Raw genomic sequence first — 17,914 nt, forward strand, 5'->3', positions numbered from 1 at the left:
GTTGCCTCCCAGAGAAGCCACCTTCTCCTGATTCTCACAATCCTGGCATAGGCTTGGAGTTTATGGGATGACCAGCAAACCTTCCCAAAACACCCATGGATGCCCAGCTATGTTGCTCTGCAGCAAAGCCCACCATCGAGGAGTGGCTCACACAGGTGGAGGAGGCCACATCGTGAGCTGTGAGCTGAATCCTTTTGCAAGAAAATGGAAGTAATCGAGGGTGGGGGGATGCAACTCGAAGGAAACAGGCTTTTAAAAATAACTGATCAGTGTCATCAGAGAAGAGAAAATATCGCCCACGTGAAATAAGAACAAGAAGGTATAAAAAAGAAAACAGTGAACAAGAAAGAGCTTTTTTAAAATTGAAATAAGACAAAAGAAATGAAAATTTCAAAAGAAAGCTTGGGAGACAAGTTGAGGAAATCGTAGAAAAACGGAGAAGAAAATTAGGGAAGCATTGATATCCAAATACTAGGAAATAGAAATCATAAAAGATAATTTTCTAGAATCAAAGAGCATAAATTTCCTGATTGCGGGGCCCACCCAGGGCCCAGCAGAGTAGATGGAAAAAAATAGATCTAGATCAAGGTGTACCATCATGAGACTTCAGAACATTAAGGTCAAAGGGAAGAAAAAAACCAACTCCTAAATGTTCTATAGTGGCGAATAAGTTATATTCAAAGTGTGAGGGACCAGAATGGCTTCAGACTTCTCAGGAGCAAAGCAGCAGACAATGGAGTAATGCCTTCACATTTCTGAAGGGAAATGACTCCCAACTTAGCATTCAGTAGCTGGCCAAACAACTAATTATAACCTAGGATAGCTAGGAATGAAGGAAGGAACGGACGAACGCGAGCAAAACAGAGTTAGAGTAGAATAATGATACTTTCTCAGATATGCGGAGTCCCGCAAACCTTACCTACCACTTTTTCTTTCTCAGGAACCTCCTGAAGAATGTGCTATAGAGAAAGGAAGAAATGTGCCAAGAAATAGGAAGTTAGAGGATCTGGAAAACATAGACCCCAAGTCAGGAGAAGGGACGGGGATCCCAGGTTGATGGTCAAGGGAAACTCCGTGCTGGGAGCTGCACTGCAGGCCTGGAGGGCAGCCTGTCCAGGATGAAGAAGTTCAGAAGGCTCCTCCAGAAATGCTTCCATGAGATAAAATTAAGAAAATGCCGTGGGAGCTCCGACGTGAGAAGATATTTGCTCTCCTGGTGAAGAGTTTGTGGCTTAATTCATGGTAATTAATTAAGACAACCAAGCGAATGAAAAACCAAGACAATTATTAACTTCAGGGGAAACAGTGTTTTAGAAGCTAGGAAAAGTAGTCTTAGGTGGCTCAGTCAGTTAAGCATCTACCTTCAGCTCAGGTCATGATCCTGGCGTCCTGGGATCGAGCCCCACATCAGACTCCCTGTTCAGCAGAGATTCTGCTTTCCCCTCTGCACCCCCCCACCCCCCGCTGCTGCTCTCTCTCTCAAATAAATAAATAGAATCTTTAAAACAAATACAACATTACTCAGCAGTATGAAGTTACATAGTCAAAAGAATTGTTGAAAATTGATCTAACCACAATTATGATTTAACTCTTGGGGCAGGATGCCTCGCAGAGATTGTAAGTATGTGGTAGTCATGGTAAGATTTACAAAGCTTCAAATGGAAAAATGCAAGAAGTAGCCACATAGGCAGGTTATTTTGTGATAAGGAAGAAATACCAAAATAAATTGTAGAAGAATTGAAAGCATTTGCCTTTACGAAGAAGGAAGTGGGGGGAGCAGGGAACTGCCAGTTTACGAAGTAAAGCTGTTGGCTCTTTATGGAGAACACTGGTGAAAACAAAAATTAAGTTTTAAAATCAGAAGGACCCCATTTTTAATTGGATGGAGGGAAGAGGAGAAATAAGTTGGGTTTAAAATCAAGTATCAGGGCGCCTGGGTGGCTCAGTTGGTTAAGCGACTGCCTTCGGCTGGGGTCATGATCCTGGAGTCCCGGGATCGAGTCCCGCATCGGGCTCCCTGCTCAGCAGGGGGTCTGCTTCTCCCTCTGACCCTCTTCCCTCTCGTGCTCTCTGTCTCTCATTCTCTCTCTCTCAAATAAATAAATACAATCTTTAAAAAAAATAAATAAAAAAAATAAAATAAAATCAAGTATCATTTGCAGTAGAGACAAGATGTTCAGGCAATCAAAAATAAAAGACGGGAGCTTAGGAGGCGGCACAAGGTTTGGAACAGAGATTTTGTAATTATTTAGATTGGAAGAGGATTAGCTCTATAGGAAAAAAGGTGCCGAGCAATACAAGAGCATTCTTGAAGACAAACATTGCCAAAGTGCCATGTGGAGTGTCAGGAGAGAAAAAGACTGCATTAATTGAACAGCAGAGAAAACCAAGGAAAATAGGAGTTTCAATAGGGTGGGAAGCAGAGTGATTAAGGTCAAGTATGCAGCGGGTCAAAGAGGCCCAGACCATTAGAATAAACAATGAAAAATTTCTAAAGAGGGTATTCTAATCTAAGGATTAAGTTGACACCCTAAAATAAGCCTTAAATAAAAAAAGGTTTTGGGTTTTAGAAGGATCTTGTATTTTTCCAGGACCCCATACAATGACTGTGACCCTGTTTTCAGTAAATACACAGTTGTCTTTCATGGTGACATAGGACAAACCCTGCATTAATAAGAAAGTGGATCTTAGGGCATATTGTCATTCCCATTCCCATACAAAGCTCTGTCCCTGTTTTTGTTTTTTTTTTCCCACACAAGGGCTGGCATTGTCTGTGTCAGAGATGAGCATTTGGACTAAAGTTCATGGCCTGGCTAGAATCTTCCTTTTGGCTGCATTTCCCAGGTGATCAGCTGCCTGTCATTGGCCGTGGTGTTATTGACATCCCAAACAAGAAGGAAACAAGAAAACAAACAAAATAGTGTGTCAAAGGCTACATTCAAAATACCAAATGTTATGTGAAATCTCATCATAAGAAAGGTTTGACTATTTCATTTTGCTGAGTGGAATTGAGTGCTTGGCTTCAGGACTGAAGGTATAATGGGCAGCAAATGTTCCCTCATCTCTCATAAATGTTTTCTCTTTCTAGTATAAATTTGCCTATACACTCACATACCCCCCAAACAGAGGCAAGATGAACAGAAAGTCTAGTTTTGTATTTTTCAAAAGCCCACCGTGACTACTGAATTTTCCCATTTGCTTGTGTCTATTTTCCCATATTGCTGCCTTCCAGACATTTCCACCTCAGACACATCAGAGGGACAAAGGGTTAAAAGAATGGTATTAATTTGGAATTCAAAAAGCTCACACAAGCCCACCCCAAACAGCCTGGTTAGCAAACATTTTTGTGCTGGTATATTGAGCAGTTTCCCACTGAAGTGTCAACCGAATTTACCCTTCAGGGGGCTGAGCAGGATTTCCCGAGCCTGCAGGGTCAGAATTTGTGGAGTGCTGCACTAGAATGCCCCACGGGGTCACTCTTACATGTCTGCTTTTCCACACAGATCATAGGAACTTCTATGCAGCGGGGATAGCTGAAATGCCCTTCTAAAATGCGTATTTGGGGGAGAGGGAGGGGCGGGTCCGGACTCCTGGGAAAGCAGTGTACTCAAATGTCATCTGCTTCTTTCTCTGGGATGCAGTCAGTCTGAGGTCTCTGGTTGGTTTGTCAGTCCAGTTGGACATTGTAGCCTTTTTAAAATGAGAAACGAGAATTCACTAGTCAATCCTTCTAAACCAGCAGCACAAGGATGGGTTAGTAATACCTGGTATGGTTCCTTCCAGCCAGGAGGTAAAATTTTAAACACAAATGAAGGAATGATGAAATTGACACAGATTGATTAGAAATTTGCAAATATTTATGCTGCTTGATCAACAGTCCTGCGGGTAGAATGAGGATTCACCTGTGGGCCATGTATTCATAGTAACATCAACTCACACTTTCCTCGCTCATTAAAATGTCTTTCAAACAAAAAGTACAATGATGAGATTTAAATGTTATGGGAACATTTGAAGTCCGTCCACTTAGATCAGTCATAGGGCCACTGTGGAAATAAAAGACATTTTAGACTTTTCTAGAAATCTAGCCATGTTCCTCTCCAGTGTTTATGGAGGGTCTTCAGAGATGACTAGGGGTGAGGACAGAGTGCAGGACAAGAGGTTTATTTCCAACCCAAGTAACTCTCCTTGCTCTGCAGGTGTCCTGGTTTAGCAAGTATTCTCCTTATGAAAGGTTACTTGCTGGAGTTTATCTGATACAAGCTCTGAAATGCTGTCCCTTCAGCAATGGAAACTGTCAGATCCTTTATCAGGTGACCAGTTAGGCAGAAAAGAACTCCGTTGGAGAAGACGGTCACACCAAACCCAGAGAGAGAAATTTCTTAATGTGCTGTCTTAGAGCTGGGAGAGCAAGGTAAACAAGGAGGGGGAGAACTGGCATTTCCACGTGCCTGCTTTTTGCAGGGTACTCCTAAGTGCTTAAGAAATCATATCTTGCTTTAGCCTAACAAAATCCCCAGAAGACAGGTGGACTCCAAAATCCTCATCTTGGTCTACTAGGCCATAAGTGATCTTGCTCCTTGCCGCCTCTCTGGTCCCCACTTTCTTATCCTTTGCTGGCCCATTCTACCCAGCCACACAGCTCTCTTGACTGTCCTTCGAAGCCACCAAACAGGCTCCAGCTCCGGACGTCTGTGCACTGCTGTGATGTCTCCCTGTCTGGGTGCTCCTCCCCTGGATGAACAGCAAGGCGCCCCTCCCTCTCCCGTGTAGGCCTGCTCCCAAATGACCCTTCCTTATTTAAATAGCACCTCCCCCATGCTTATCCCTTCACCCTGCTTAATTTTCCTTCATAGCATTTGTAGTGGGTTGAACCATGTCCCCCCAAATTCAGGTCTACCCAGAACTTCAGAATGGGACCTTATTTGGAAATACGGTCTTTGCAGATGTAATCAACTAAGCCAAGGTCATACTGGATTAGTATGAACCCTAAATCTAATGTGACTGGTGTCCTCATAAAAAGAGGAGAGGACACACACAGATACACACTCAGGGAGGGTGCCATGTGGCTATGCAAGCAGAGATTGGAATGGTGCATCTATAAGCCAAGGGACACCAAGGACGCAACAACCACCAGAAGCTCGGAAGAGGCAAGAAAGGTTCTTTCCTAGAGCCTTGCCAACACACGGACTTCAGACTTCCAGCCTCCAGAACTGTGAGAGAATAAACTTCTGTCATTTTAAGCCATCCAGTTGGTGGTACTTTCTTTGTTACAGCAACCCGAGAAAACTACTACAGCTAAAATGAAAAACATAAGAAACAACAAGTGTTGGTGAGCCTGTGGAGAAAAAGGAACCTTGTGCACTGTTGGTAGGGATGCCAACTGGTACAGTCGCTGTGAAAGACCGTATGGAGGCACCTCAAAAAATTAAAAATAGAACTACTCTACAGTCCAGGAATCACATTATGAGGTATTTACCTAAAAAATACCAAAACACTAATTCAAAGGGATACATGCACCCCTATGTTTATTGCAGCATTATCTACAATAGCTAAACTATGGAAGCAGCCCAAGTGTCCACCGACTGATGAATGGTGATATATATATATATATACACACACACAATAAAATATTTTTCAGCCATAAAAGAATGAAAGCTTGCTATTTGCAACAACATGGAGAGAGCTAGAGTATAATGCTAAGGAAATAAGTCAGGGAAAGACAAATACCATATGATCTCATTCATATGTGGAATTTAAGAAACAAAACAAATGAGCAAAGGGGGGAAAAAAAGGGAGAGAGATAAACCAAGAAACAGACTCTTAACTATAGAGAAGAAACTGATGGTCACCAGAGGGGAGGTGTGTGTGTGTGGGGGGGAATTGGGGATGAGGATCGAAGAGTATACTTATCATGATGCAAAAATAAAATAAAATGATAAAAAAAGAACAGAAAACTCATACAGCATATGTCACCACCTGACAGTCTATATTTATTGGTTGGCTTGTTGTCCTTAAGACATAGTCATTAAGACAAGGCTTTTCTTGTTACTGCTGTTCATTGCTGTATTTCTAGTACCTAGAACAGTGCCTGGCATATTAGCAGCACATAGTAAATGTTGAATGACTGAGTGAAGAATGAATAGTCCCATTTTGCAGAAGAAGAAACTGAGACTCAGAAAGATTCCACTGAGTTCAAGGTCATCTAGTTAATAAATAGCAGAACTGGATTTTAGGCCTGCCTGACTCTAAAAATCATAACCTTAACCCCACTATTCAGGCTCTTACTACATTGCCAAGTTTTCTCTTTTAAAACCTACCAAAAGATACAGCAATCCTTTCAGCTATTTAGAGTCTGAAACAAAGTTCGAGCAAACAACTGGAATACACGTGGAAGTTAATTCTTTGGGCATTTGTTATTATCGCTTAGCTTTGACAGACACCAAACTCAATTCTTTTTGTGTTGGTTACAGTGGTCATGTCTCTCTCTCTTTTACTGAAAGCATACTAAGTTTTGTCAGATCAACTTCTCTCAAACTAATAGCAGTCCACTGACCACACAAATTCAGAAGTCCTTTCGCCTAGATGCCTTTTGTTAATTTGTGTACAGCTGGTCTGTGGAATAAATATTAGTTCCATTAATGCTGAGTAAATACCCATTTTGTACACAGAATTTTACCTTACGTTGTTCATACAACTACATTTCTCTGTCTTCTTAACAGTACATTTTTCTTTGTCTTCTTAAATTCAAACCAAGAGTATACGTAAGCTTTCTCCAAACTGAAATGTGTAATGATCTTGAGGTCTTATCTGGAATATACAAAGCACAAAATATCTTCCCCAAATATGGCAAAAAGGAAGGAAGGAAGGAAGGAAGGAGGGAAGGAGGGAAGGAGGGAAGGAGGGAAGGAGGGAAGGAAGGGGAAGAGTTGTTTTGAAGTGATCCATTTCTAACGAGGGCATTGGAATTCCCAGTTTCACCTTTTGGCAAAGACTTCTTTCCTCCATTTCATTTTTGCTTGTTTGTTACTTTAAATTTCATTTCTAAAGCAAAGCAACACAAAACCCTTACCATTCTTCTTGTGTTTCGGGAACATGGAGTTTCCCCAGTCACCAGTTACCAGTCAGTGTGTCTCCCCTGAAAACAGAATATAGAAAAAAAAAATACTTTAAAAATTCATTTTGCCATCTCACCCCACAGCTTGGCAAAGCTTTGGCAAAATAATAATGTCCAGATTGAGTAAGGATGGCAAGGAGGCGGCACACCCAGTCATTAGTGCAAAGTGGTCAAGTGCTGGGTCAAGTGCAAAGTGGTCAAGACAGCTCGTTCAAATCTCAGCTCCCACATTTCCTGCCATGTGCCTGGGGACTGGGAGATGGAGAACAAGAAAAGCATCAATGTGCATCTAATTACTGCTTTGACTACGCTGTCATCCCCACCATTCCTCTGGAATGGAAGCTGCTGATAGTTTCGCATTGTTGGATGAGAACTAGAAACCAGTAACCAAATATACTTAGAACAGAAAGCATTAGGGGGAGAAACAAAACCTCGGGGATGAATTTACTTTGAAACAATTTTGCCAGATTATTTCAGTAGGTAACATGAGCATACCAATATGTTTTATTTTATAGAAAAATAGATGATTAAGTTCACATGCATACATTTAGGTATTCAGATACATCAATTTATTCAGAGGAACATTTAATTTTAGCATAAATTCAAAGAGGTTGAAAAGTGCTTAAATAGGAATTGTAAAGATCTACCTTGATTAGATGTCCTATCCACTGTCTTCCATTTTTCCATATTCCCTGAAATGAAGTAGAAATCACCACTGCCAACTAGAAGGTGTGGCATCTTTGTTTTAGGGAGACAGGCATATAAGAATTGTGTGACAGCTCATCATTAAGCAAATTAATAATGTCCTAATAAATGTAACTGGGGCACATTGTGGCTGGATCAATTTTTCTGCAGCCTGCTTTGGAAACAGACTTTCTGGAGACCAGCAGGAGGCCTTGTCATTAATAACGGCTCCTCTTTACTTTCTTTCCTTCGGCTACGACTAATTTGAATAAAAATCTCATTTTTAAAACACTGGATTGAAGAAACAACATTTTTGAGGAAATAATAATTCCCTTCCCCTACCCCACTCTGAAGCAGACCAAAAAAATCTCTATTAGCACACAACAGCAGCTCCGTGAAAAGACCGGAATGCCTTTTGATTGTCTGCTTGGCTGACCAGCCAGATGTGGTGAGGGGCTGGACGTGGTGAGACATTTTCCCAACTGTGATGCTTTTGAGTTCTCTCAAGCCATAGAGATCTGGGCAGTTACAGAGCATTACTTCTTGGAGGAGCCCTACAGCAGAGTATAAGAGCCTACAGCAACCAGGACCCCATACTCCCATGGAAAGAACGGGAAAGAATTAATGACGTGCTTTGGGTCGCTATGTATTCTAAGAACGGTCAGTGAAGTCTCCCTTGTTTTCTTTAGGAACCAACTGCTTGATTATAGGAATCTTTTCTATGATGCCATTTTATTGTGCTTAGAAAAAAATCCTAGCTGTTCTCAATTTGCATGACATCATTAGAACAACAACAGAGGGAATAGAGAGAGATCAATAAATAGTAACATAAGCATCCTAGACAGCAGCCAACATTGTGAAAAGGGAAAACAAAATATAATACATTGCTTCCCCTTTCAACTATGGCCCAGCAAGTACTCTAAAAAGAATGCAAATATATAAATAGGGCCTCCCACCCACCTCCCAGTAACATGTATTATCTTAATGATTTCATGTTTAGGTGGTACCTTTCTCTGGAAGAGTTTGCATGAAAGAATATTTCCCAATTTCCCCATATGAAGTGGGTAAGACAGACCAGACAAACATGAAATCCTTAATCTTGAACATGACCACATAATTACAAGGTGGTCTCTTGTGGAAAATGGCTCCTTGGTGGAGGTGAATAAACTATTCTTAGCACAAAAGGCCAAATATCAGATCTGGAAGGATCACTTCTTAAGTGACACTCTGGTCCACGGGGGAAAACCCACTATTTTTATTTTCTGGAAGGTCATCTCCAGTGTTGAGTGTATATTTTGGCTTGTGGTGTGCTGATACATTTAAAAAGTGTTTAAATACCTATGTTTTGGAAAACATACACATGGTACCAAATTCAAAAGATACAAAGGGGTTTACAGGGAAAGTCCCTATCCCATTCCCATGCTCCAGGGTAAAGCACTATTATCCATTTCTTATATTACCGTCTAGAAAAATTCCTATGTACACTAGGAAATACATGTCTTGAACCTTGTTTGGGATGGATTTTTTTTTCTCCACTTATACTTTATTTTTTTTATTTTATTTTTTTTCAAAGATTTTATTTATTTATTTGAGAGAGAGAGAATGAGAGGCAGAGGGAGAAGCAGACTCCCTGCCGAGCAGGGAGCCCGATGCGGGACTTGATCCTGTGACTCCAGGATCATGACCTGAGCTGAAGGCAGTCGCTTAACCAACTGAGCCACCCAGGCACCCTCCACTTATACTTTATCTTGGATATGGTTCCACATCGGTACATAAAACAGGCTTTGATATATTTAACACATTACTGAAGGACATCTTATAAATAAATGATAAAAGTGTTTGAGTTTTACCTTAAGGACACCAGGAGTTTTTTTTTTTTTAATACCTATATTGAAATACAATTTACACACCATAAAATTCATCCATTTGAAGTGTACAATTAAATGATCTTTGGTACATTTACTGACTTGTGCGAACATCACTACAATCCAATTTTTGAACATTTCCATCTCCCCAGTAAGATCCCTCCCACCTGTTTACAGTTACTCTCCGTTCCTAATCCCAGACCCAGGAAACCACTAATCTATGTGTCTACAGGTGTTCCTTTTCTGGATGTTTCATATAAATGGAATCATAGTGTGCTCATTGTAACTGGCTTCTTCCGCTTAGTATAATGTGTTCGAGGTTCAACCATGTCATGACGTGTATCAGTAGTTTATTCCTTTTTATGGCTTAATAATATTCTGTTGTATGGATATAACACCTAGTGTTTATCCATTCACTGGTGACAGACATTTCGAGTGTTTCCAGTTTGGGGCTACGTTGAATGGTGCCACTCTGACCACGCACGAGTGAGTTTTGTGTGAACATATGCTTTCATTTCTCCTCCGTAGATGCCTAGGAATGGAATGGCTGGGTCATATGGTAGGTGTATGTTTATCTTTTTAAATACCTGCCAAACTATTTTACAAAGTGGTCGCACCATTTTACATTTTCACCAGCAACACATGAGGATTCACTGGAATCTTCGATTTGGCTACTAGAAATAGGCTTTGCCTTTAAACTGTAGGTTGGTTTAGAGCCTCTTATGGGTTGAATTGTGGGCCCTCCTCCCCCCCTACAAAAAAAAAGATGTTTAAGCCCTAACCTCCAGTACCTGTGAACATGACCTTATTTGGAAATAGGATCTTTGCAGATGGTCGGGTTAGGAGGAGGTCATTAGAGAGAGCTCTAATCCAATATAACTGTGTCCTTATAAAAAAGAAATTAAACACAGAGCCAGATACTCAGAAAAGGAAGACATGGTGAAGACTCAGGAAGAACATCACCTACAAGCCAAGGATCACCTGGGGGGGTCCCAGAAGCAAGGAGAGATTTCGGGAACAGATTCTCCCTCAGAGCCCTCAGAAGGAACCAACCCTGCTGATGCCTTGATCTTGGACTTCTAGGGTCCAGAACTGAGACAGTAAAGGTCTGTTATTTAAACCCCCCGCCCCATTTGGTGGTATTTGTCATGGCAGCCCTAGCAAACTAATACAGGTGGTCAACTCTCCAGCTGTAGAATGAGATACAGTGTGTTTAAACAAATCTATTATCAGAGCAGTGAATAAATTGTATCTTCTAAGAAATAACTAGGGAAAAAATAACGGTGAAACTGTCTCTAGAAACCATCTCCTTTACCCAGTAACTACAGAGCTGTCTGATTTATGACCAGCCTTATTACATAAATTGTCTCTTTCTAGACCTTGAACAATGCTGGGCCTGAGTGTAATTATAGTTACAGGGGCCTCTTGAGTAAAGCGAGATTGTGACCATATGCGGTGATTAGCCCACTTACCGAGGGGAAAAGGAAAGATTTAAGTCATTTCAGTTTTTAGGATACTTTCGTTTACTGATTCTACCATGGAAACCAAAACTCTCACTTTTTGTCTTCCTTTTGCTGTCCATTTATGTAGGTAATAATATGAGGGAAAACACTTATTTTTCCCATAGTGGGCATGAGGATCCCCTGGTGTTAGAATGTATATTCCATTAACTCCTCCAAATCTGCTGTCCACCTTCCTCCACTCTGCTCCATGCCGCAAGCTGACCCATGAGACCAAATTAATCGGCCCCCACCTTGCTGACCTCTGGCAGGGTTCACTAATTGGAACACTGGTGCAGAAAGGACAGGTGCGTGTGAGGTCGGGGCCCTCGTTCTCCTGCTCCCTCCCTCTCTGGCCACTGCTGGGTGGCTGGGCCTCCCAAAGGCCTCAGCTCTCATCAGTCTGCCCTCTCTCTGGGTTCTGGGAACTGCTCCTTGCCCTTGCCTCAGGGTTCTTAAGAGTATATAGGGGCGCCTGGGTGGCTCAGATGGTTAAGCGTCTGCCTTCAGCTCGGGGCATGATCTCAGGGTCCTGGGATCGAGCCCCGCATCGGGCTCCTGGCTCAGCGAGGAGTCTGCTTCTCCCTCTGCCCTGCTCATATTCCCTCTCTCTCTCTCTGTCACATGAATTAAAAAAAAAAAAAGAGTATATAGTACCCATGTCTTGCTGCTTAACAAATTACCACAAACTCAGGGGCTTAAAAGAACACACACTTACTATCTCACATTGTCTTAGTCCAGTTGGGCGGCCCTAACAAGGCGCCGCAGAGTGGGCACTTACAAACAACAGAACGTTCCTTCTCACCATTCCGGAGGCTGGGAAGTCTGAGATCCGAGTGTCAGCACGGTCAGGTGAGGATCCTCTTCCAGCTGCGGAGAGCTGCCTTCTCTCGGTGCCCTCACGTGGCAGGAAGAGGGCAAGGGAGCTCTCCGGGTGTCTCTTATGAGGGCCCTAATCCCATTCATGAGCACTCCACCATCATGACCCAATCACCTTGGGAAGGCCCCACCTCCTAATACTGTCACATCGGGTGAGGATTTCACCATACGAATTTGGGGAGGGGGTTCACAAACGTGCAGGCTATAAGGCAGAGTTCCTAGGAGTCAGGAGTCTGGGCATGGCTTAGCTGGGTGCTCTGCCCAGGGTCTCAAAAGGCAACAACTTAGGTGTGGGCCTGGCGGCACTCTTTTCTAGAAGGTAGGGTTTTCTTATTGGTGGAATTCAGTTTCTTGCAGTTGTTGGACTGAGGTCCCTGCTTTCTTGCTGGCTCTCAGCAGAGGGCTGCTTTCAGCTCTTAGAGGTCACCCATACCTCCCTCCCACATGACCCTTTGACAACAGGGCAGGTCACGTCCTCAGGGCCAGTGGGGGGGGCTCTCTCCTCTGGTCTACCATGATGTAGGAGTCTTGCACAGCGACTTAATCACCGGAGTGACATCTATCACATCTGCTGTATTCCTTTGGCTACGAGCAATTCACAGGGTCTGCCCACATTCAAAGGCAGATTTGACAAGGCTGTGACTCATTGGAGGTCATCTTAGAATTCCGCCTGCCATTGGGTAGCAAGGCAGTTCACTCTTCCTACCCTGGAGTTGTTTTTCTGAAACTCTGCCTATGCCTTTGTAAATGGTCCCTCAATTAAATTCTCCTCAGATTACCCCACTGGAAAGTTCCATCTGCTCCTTCCAGGACCCTTATGATACAATCCCTCTGCAAGTGGCTTGCTTTGGGAATGTGCTTTCCCGAGTCTTCTGTGAGCTGGGACCAGCTGCTGGCTAACCTTGAGGGAGCTGAGACAGAGCTAAAGTGCCTAGCATGGCACAGGAAAGAGCGTCCATGGTTTCCACTTGGCTGCAGTCGGGGAGAATGATGAGGGGAAGAGCAGATGACTAACGGGGAGGTGGGGGATGAAATGCCGAGTGGTATGCAACTAAACCCTCTCACAGCCCATAGAACGTACATTGCTCACTCCTGCCTCAGGTGGGCATCTTCTCTCAGCGGAGCGGCGCGGAAGGAAGGGCAGAGTCCTGCTTGGAAGTGGGTTTGGAGCACGAATGCAGCATGCCTGCATTCTGGGGCCTTTCTGGGCCGTGTGGCACCGGAACTCCCGTGACACCGGAAGCCATACTACTTCCCATCAGCACTTGCAAAACTCATCTATTTATGGTCTTCATAAAATTTTTGACTTTCTTTTCTCCCCCCAATTATTTCGCTGTAGAACATTCATTTCCATACTTTTTAAAGACACTTTTCTTGTTAAAAAGTTCCCATGTTCCTAGAGCACTCGGCACCATGCAGAGGGAGACCCTACCCGAAGCTTGAAATCTCACCCTGTGACTAAGCATTCCGCATCTGAGATCATTTCCTTCACTGCCATGCACAGTCATCCTGTGGTCTATCTTCATAGGACCCAAGGCCAGAGAAGTAACACTAGAATATAAGCAGCCTGAACAAGGGAATGGCTCACATCTTGCATGTTCAAGTGAGTATTTGAGAGATGTGGAAGCATCATCTCAAAGCCCACTGAATTGCTTCCTGAAGACAAACTCCTGTGAGTCACCAGGGCCATTCCCAGAGGCAGCATGAACAGTGGTCTTCAAAACGTAGTCTCCAGACAAGCAGCCCCAACATCACCTGGGGCACTTAGGAGAAATGCTTTGTTGGGCCCCACAGACCTACTGGATCAGCAACCCTGCAGGTGGGGCCCAGCGATCTATGGTTCAACAAGCCCTCCAGGTGATACTGATAGATACTACAGTTTGAGAACCTCGGGCTGGAGGCAGGATTAAGGACCTAGTCACTTTCACTTGCGTGTTTAAGGGTAGCGCCCTTTAAGAGCAGAGAGAGAGGGAAAAAGAGAGTTCATCTCATTCCTCCTAGCTGAGAAGCAGCCGTGTGATGGCACCTATTTAAAAATCAGCTCTCCAGGGTGTGGAGTGTGGGAGACACAGGCCCTGCTTTGTAGTAGTTGCCAATTTCCGCGGTGTAAATACCCCCACGGCAGCCGATTTCTAGCCACCAACGTGAGGTCTCGGAATGCAGGGTCTTGTCATCTGACACAAACAAGTTCCACTACTTGGTCAGATTAGGGAGGGGACCTGTAATTCGGCCCTTGGTAAATCCAGTCCTCCCCAGGGTTGTTTATCAGGCTGGAAAATTCCCTTAGATCAGGGTTTCTCAATCTTAGTGCAGCTGACCTTTGGACTGGCTAATTCTTTGCCCGGGGCATTGTACGAGGGAGCAGTATCCCCACCTCTACTCATTAGATGCCCGCAGTGCCCCCACCTTAACAAAAACTGCCTTAGATTGACCTTAATCATTCCCAGTTCTTTAGGGGGATCTTTTCTTATACACCCACCCTTCAGGCTATTCTAATTCCATCCCCCCAACTCCAAGGCTGGCAGCTTTCTTTCCTCTGCTAACTCTACCCAGGCATGGACGTGACTTTGCAACCAGCTGCCGGTCTTGGCTCATTATTCCTTCTGCTTCTTCTCATGATAGCTCTGCCCTGTGGTCCAGATCCTGGTTCTGCCATCAGCAACTTTCAGGCAGAAAGGATGGGGTGCTTTCCCAGCAGCTGGACAAGCACTTCTACCTGCCACCATTTCCTTGTTCTTCCTTCATCGTTCCTGGGCAATTCGACATCACTCTTCCTTCTCACCAGAATAGGAAGTAAAATGATTTCTTTGCCTCTAATCTCCCTCTCCTTCTTTACTGTCTGCTTTAAACAGTCGCAAATGAGTTTTATCTCCGTATAACGTAAAAGCCCTTCCAGTCTGTTAGACATTTCATAGTACTTGCCAAGCACCCCTGCCCTCTGCAAATAGACCTAAGTGAACAAAATCAGGAAGATTTCCTCAGCCTCTAACATTTAAAAATCATTATTAACCAGTTACACAGCAAGAGTGAGGAAGGCAAGTACACCTGATGCTCTCTCAGCATCAGTACCTGGAAAAGTAAGGTTCCTTGCTCGGGGCCACATGGAACATCGGGTAGAAGGGACAAGCCCATGGCAGGTGCTGCCGAGAGTCACCACGCAACGCCATGTCCTCTCCACAGCCAGTTACTTCTCCAGTCCTGTCCCCCGAGCTTCCATGGCAGAACTGGAGTTCAACAGTTTCCGTTCAGCTGGTCCAGATATTGAAAGGCTCATCATCTAAGGGGTTGAAGATACAGGAAGCTATTTTTAAAAGGCATTTTTTTAAATGACCATTTTTTTTCTCTTTTTAACTATGTACTTTAGAAACTGGAGGTTGAGACCGATGACCTCTGATAATTTTTCCCAATTTAGAATTCCTAGAGTTCAAATGCTACTCTTAAACATATTTTAAATGCCACGACTCAAAAAAATCAGATTAGCCAATAGTGTGATGTTTTCTATTTGAAACATTTCTCATATTGTCTCCAGTTATTGCCTCTAATTTCTCTTTTGCTGGTCCTTTCCCACAGAAAGGGGGGATAATCTGTATGTTATTCATTCACTCATTCATTCTGAGGAACAAAACAATGTAGCAGGAATGGAGCCAGGTGATGGGTATACAAGGAGCTTCCAACCCCATAAAAGAGAAAGACATGGAAACAGATCACTACAGAAGGGTGTAAGGATGCAACCACAGCAAAGGGCCAGAGATGTTGCAGGAGTTCAGAGCAGGGACCTGAGGATGGGGCCAAGGAAGCCCCCAAGGACAATGTGAGCAGGAATTACAGAGCAGGAAAAAGAGGGGAGGCATGGAGGCAAGAAAAGGGATGGTGAATGCAGTCCAGAGTTGTTCTAATGATGTCAGAGGCAGGAGGTGCCAGAGATGAGGCATGTGCAGATCAATGAAGGAGCCCTGGGAGATAGGCAGCCACTGAAGAATAGAAAGCAGGAAGGGTGTGATTACATCTGCATGTAAGAAGGATCTCTTTGGCAGTTGAGGAAAAGAATTAGGGAATGATAAGATTGAGGAAGAGAGACTGGTGAGGATGCTGGCATAGTGGTCCAAGAGGGAATGATGCCTGCCTGGATTGGGACATTGGTAATGAGGATGGAGAAAAGTGGACCACCTTGAGAAATACTGGGTGATTGTCTGGGTGGTGGTGTGAGGGACAGGAAGGAGTTTCGAATGACACTCAGGTTTCTGACCTAGTGACAAGTGATGTGATCACTCTGTGATCAAGAACGTAGGAGGAAGACATAGTTTAGGTTCTGCTTTGGTACATGTGAGATGCATATTCATCTATCCAGCTAGTAGGCAATAGGAGAGCTGAGTCCTCTTCTTAGGGGGGGAATAAAAGCGCTAGAAAAAAAGATTTGGGAGTTATCCGTGCATAAACGATGTTGAAACAATGAGTGTGGATGAGGTCACCTAGAGAGAGTGTAGCAAGGACTGTGGGTGGAGGATCAAGCCTTGGGGGACACTGGAGTCTAAGGACTGAATGGGGGAGTCATGCCTATGAGAAGAGGAATCCTAAATGTCAGGAATCACAAACCAGGAAGTGTCCCAGAAGTCAGGGGGAGTAAATGCCAAGGAAGGAGGGATAAGTTAACAAGGAATGGTTGTTGGACAGAATGACGCAAGAAGAGGATTGACAGACACTTACTGCTCAGAGCAACTGGGAAGTCATACGTGGTCTTTAGGGAACAGGGCTCTCATAGAAACTAGAGTGCAGGAGTTTGAGAGGTGACAGGAAGTTGAAGGGGAGAGAGAGAATGCAGACAACTCTTTAGAGAAGAGAAATTGAACAGAGATGCTTTTCTTTTTCGATGGTGAGACTAGAGTCATTTTTCATCCAAGGCAAGATGCCAGAGGAGAGGGGTAATATTGAGGAAAATTAGAGAAATGAAATGATGGAGCAAAATCTGAAAGGTGGGTGATTGGCATCGCGGAAAAGGCAAGAGCATGGAAAAAGGGAGAATGCTTGTAGATGCCTGGGGCAAGGGGTGCAGGACTAGACAAGCAGCAGACAGACCCAAAAGTCTGGGAAGGAGGAGGCTGAGGAGGAACCACATTTTGGTGGTTCCTCAAGAAGTTAAACATAGAATTATCATAGGACAAAGCAATTCTACTCCTAGGTATATACCCCCCAAAATTTAAAACAAGTACTTACTGTACCTGACCGTTCACAGCAGCACTGTTAGTAATAGCGAAGAGGTAGAAGCAACACAATGTCCCTCAGTGGATAAATGGATAAACAAACATACATGTAATGGAATATTAGTCAGCCGTAAGAAATGAAGTAATGATACATGCTACCTCAAAACCTCAAGCACATGATGCCAAATGAAAGAAGCCAGACACAAAGGGTCACTTATAACATGATTTCAATTATATGACATATCCGGAAGAGGTAAATCCATAAAGCCAGAAAGCAGATTGGTGGTTGCCCAGGGCTAAGAAGACATGGAAATCGGGAGTGACTTTTTAATGGGTGCAGGGTTTTACTTTGGGGTGATGGAAATGGTTTGGAACTGTATAGTAGGAATGGTCACCTCAATTTAAAAAAGTCTTACAGGTGCCAAAAAGAATAGAGGGTCAAAACATAGGTGGGAAAGTTGACGTTGAACCAAAAAAAGGAAACCAGAATGGATCTTAGCTGTAGAGTATTGCATAGTCGGAAGGGTAAGAAGAGGGAAACAATCTTTGATAATGGCCTCAATTTTCTCAAAAAGTAATAAAAAGAGAATTTGTCTCCCTTTGGGCAGCCAACCAACTGTCACCAGTGGTTGTGGTCATTGAGGATGGAAGGATGGCCTGGACCAGAATAATGAC

The 17,914-nt window shown here is 43.6% G+C and overlaps 1 long non-coding RNA gene across 1 annotated transcript in view; it reads right to left on the minus strand.

Moving 5' to 3' along the window:
* Window positions 1–5,900: 5,900 nt before the first annotated feature.
* LOC118004697 overlaps window positions 5,901–17,914 on the minus strand; it is a 42,961-nt gene continuing 30,947 nt past the window's right edge. The window contains exons 2-4 of the long non-coding RNA XR_004677676.1: window positions 15,111–15,318; window positions 7,070–7,135; window positions 5,901–6,807 (exon numbers count right to left, since the gene is read on the minus strand). This is a non-coding gene — a long non-coding RNA (uncharacterized LOC118004697). The remainder of the gene's footprint in view (window positions 6,808–7,069; window positions 7,136–15,110; window positions 15,319–17,914) is intronic.

This window comes from Mirounga leonina, unplaced genomic scaffold (assembly GCF_011800145.1).
Source record: "Mirounga leonina isolate KUSES-001 unplaced genomic scaffold, KU_Mleo_1.0 Mir_93, whole genome shotgun sequence".
Taxonomy (NCBI): domain Eukaryota; kingdom Metazoa; phylum Chordata; class Mammalia; order Carnivora; family Phocidae; genus Mirounga; species Mirounga leonina.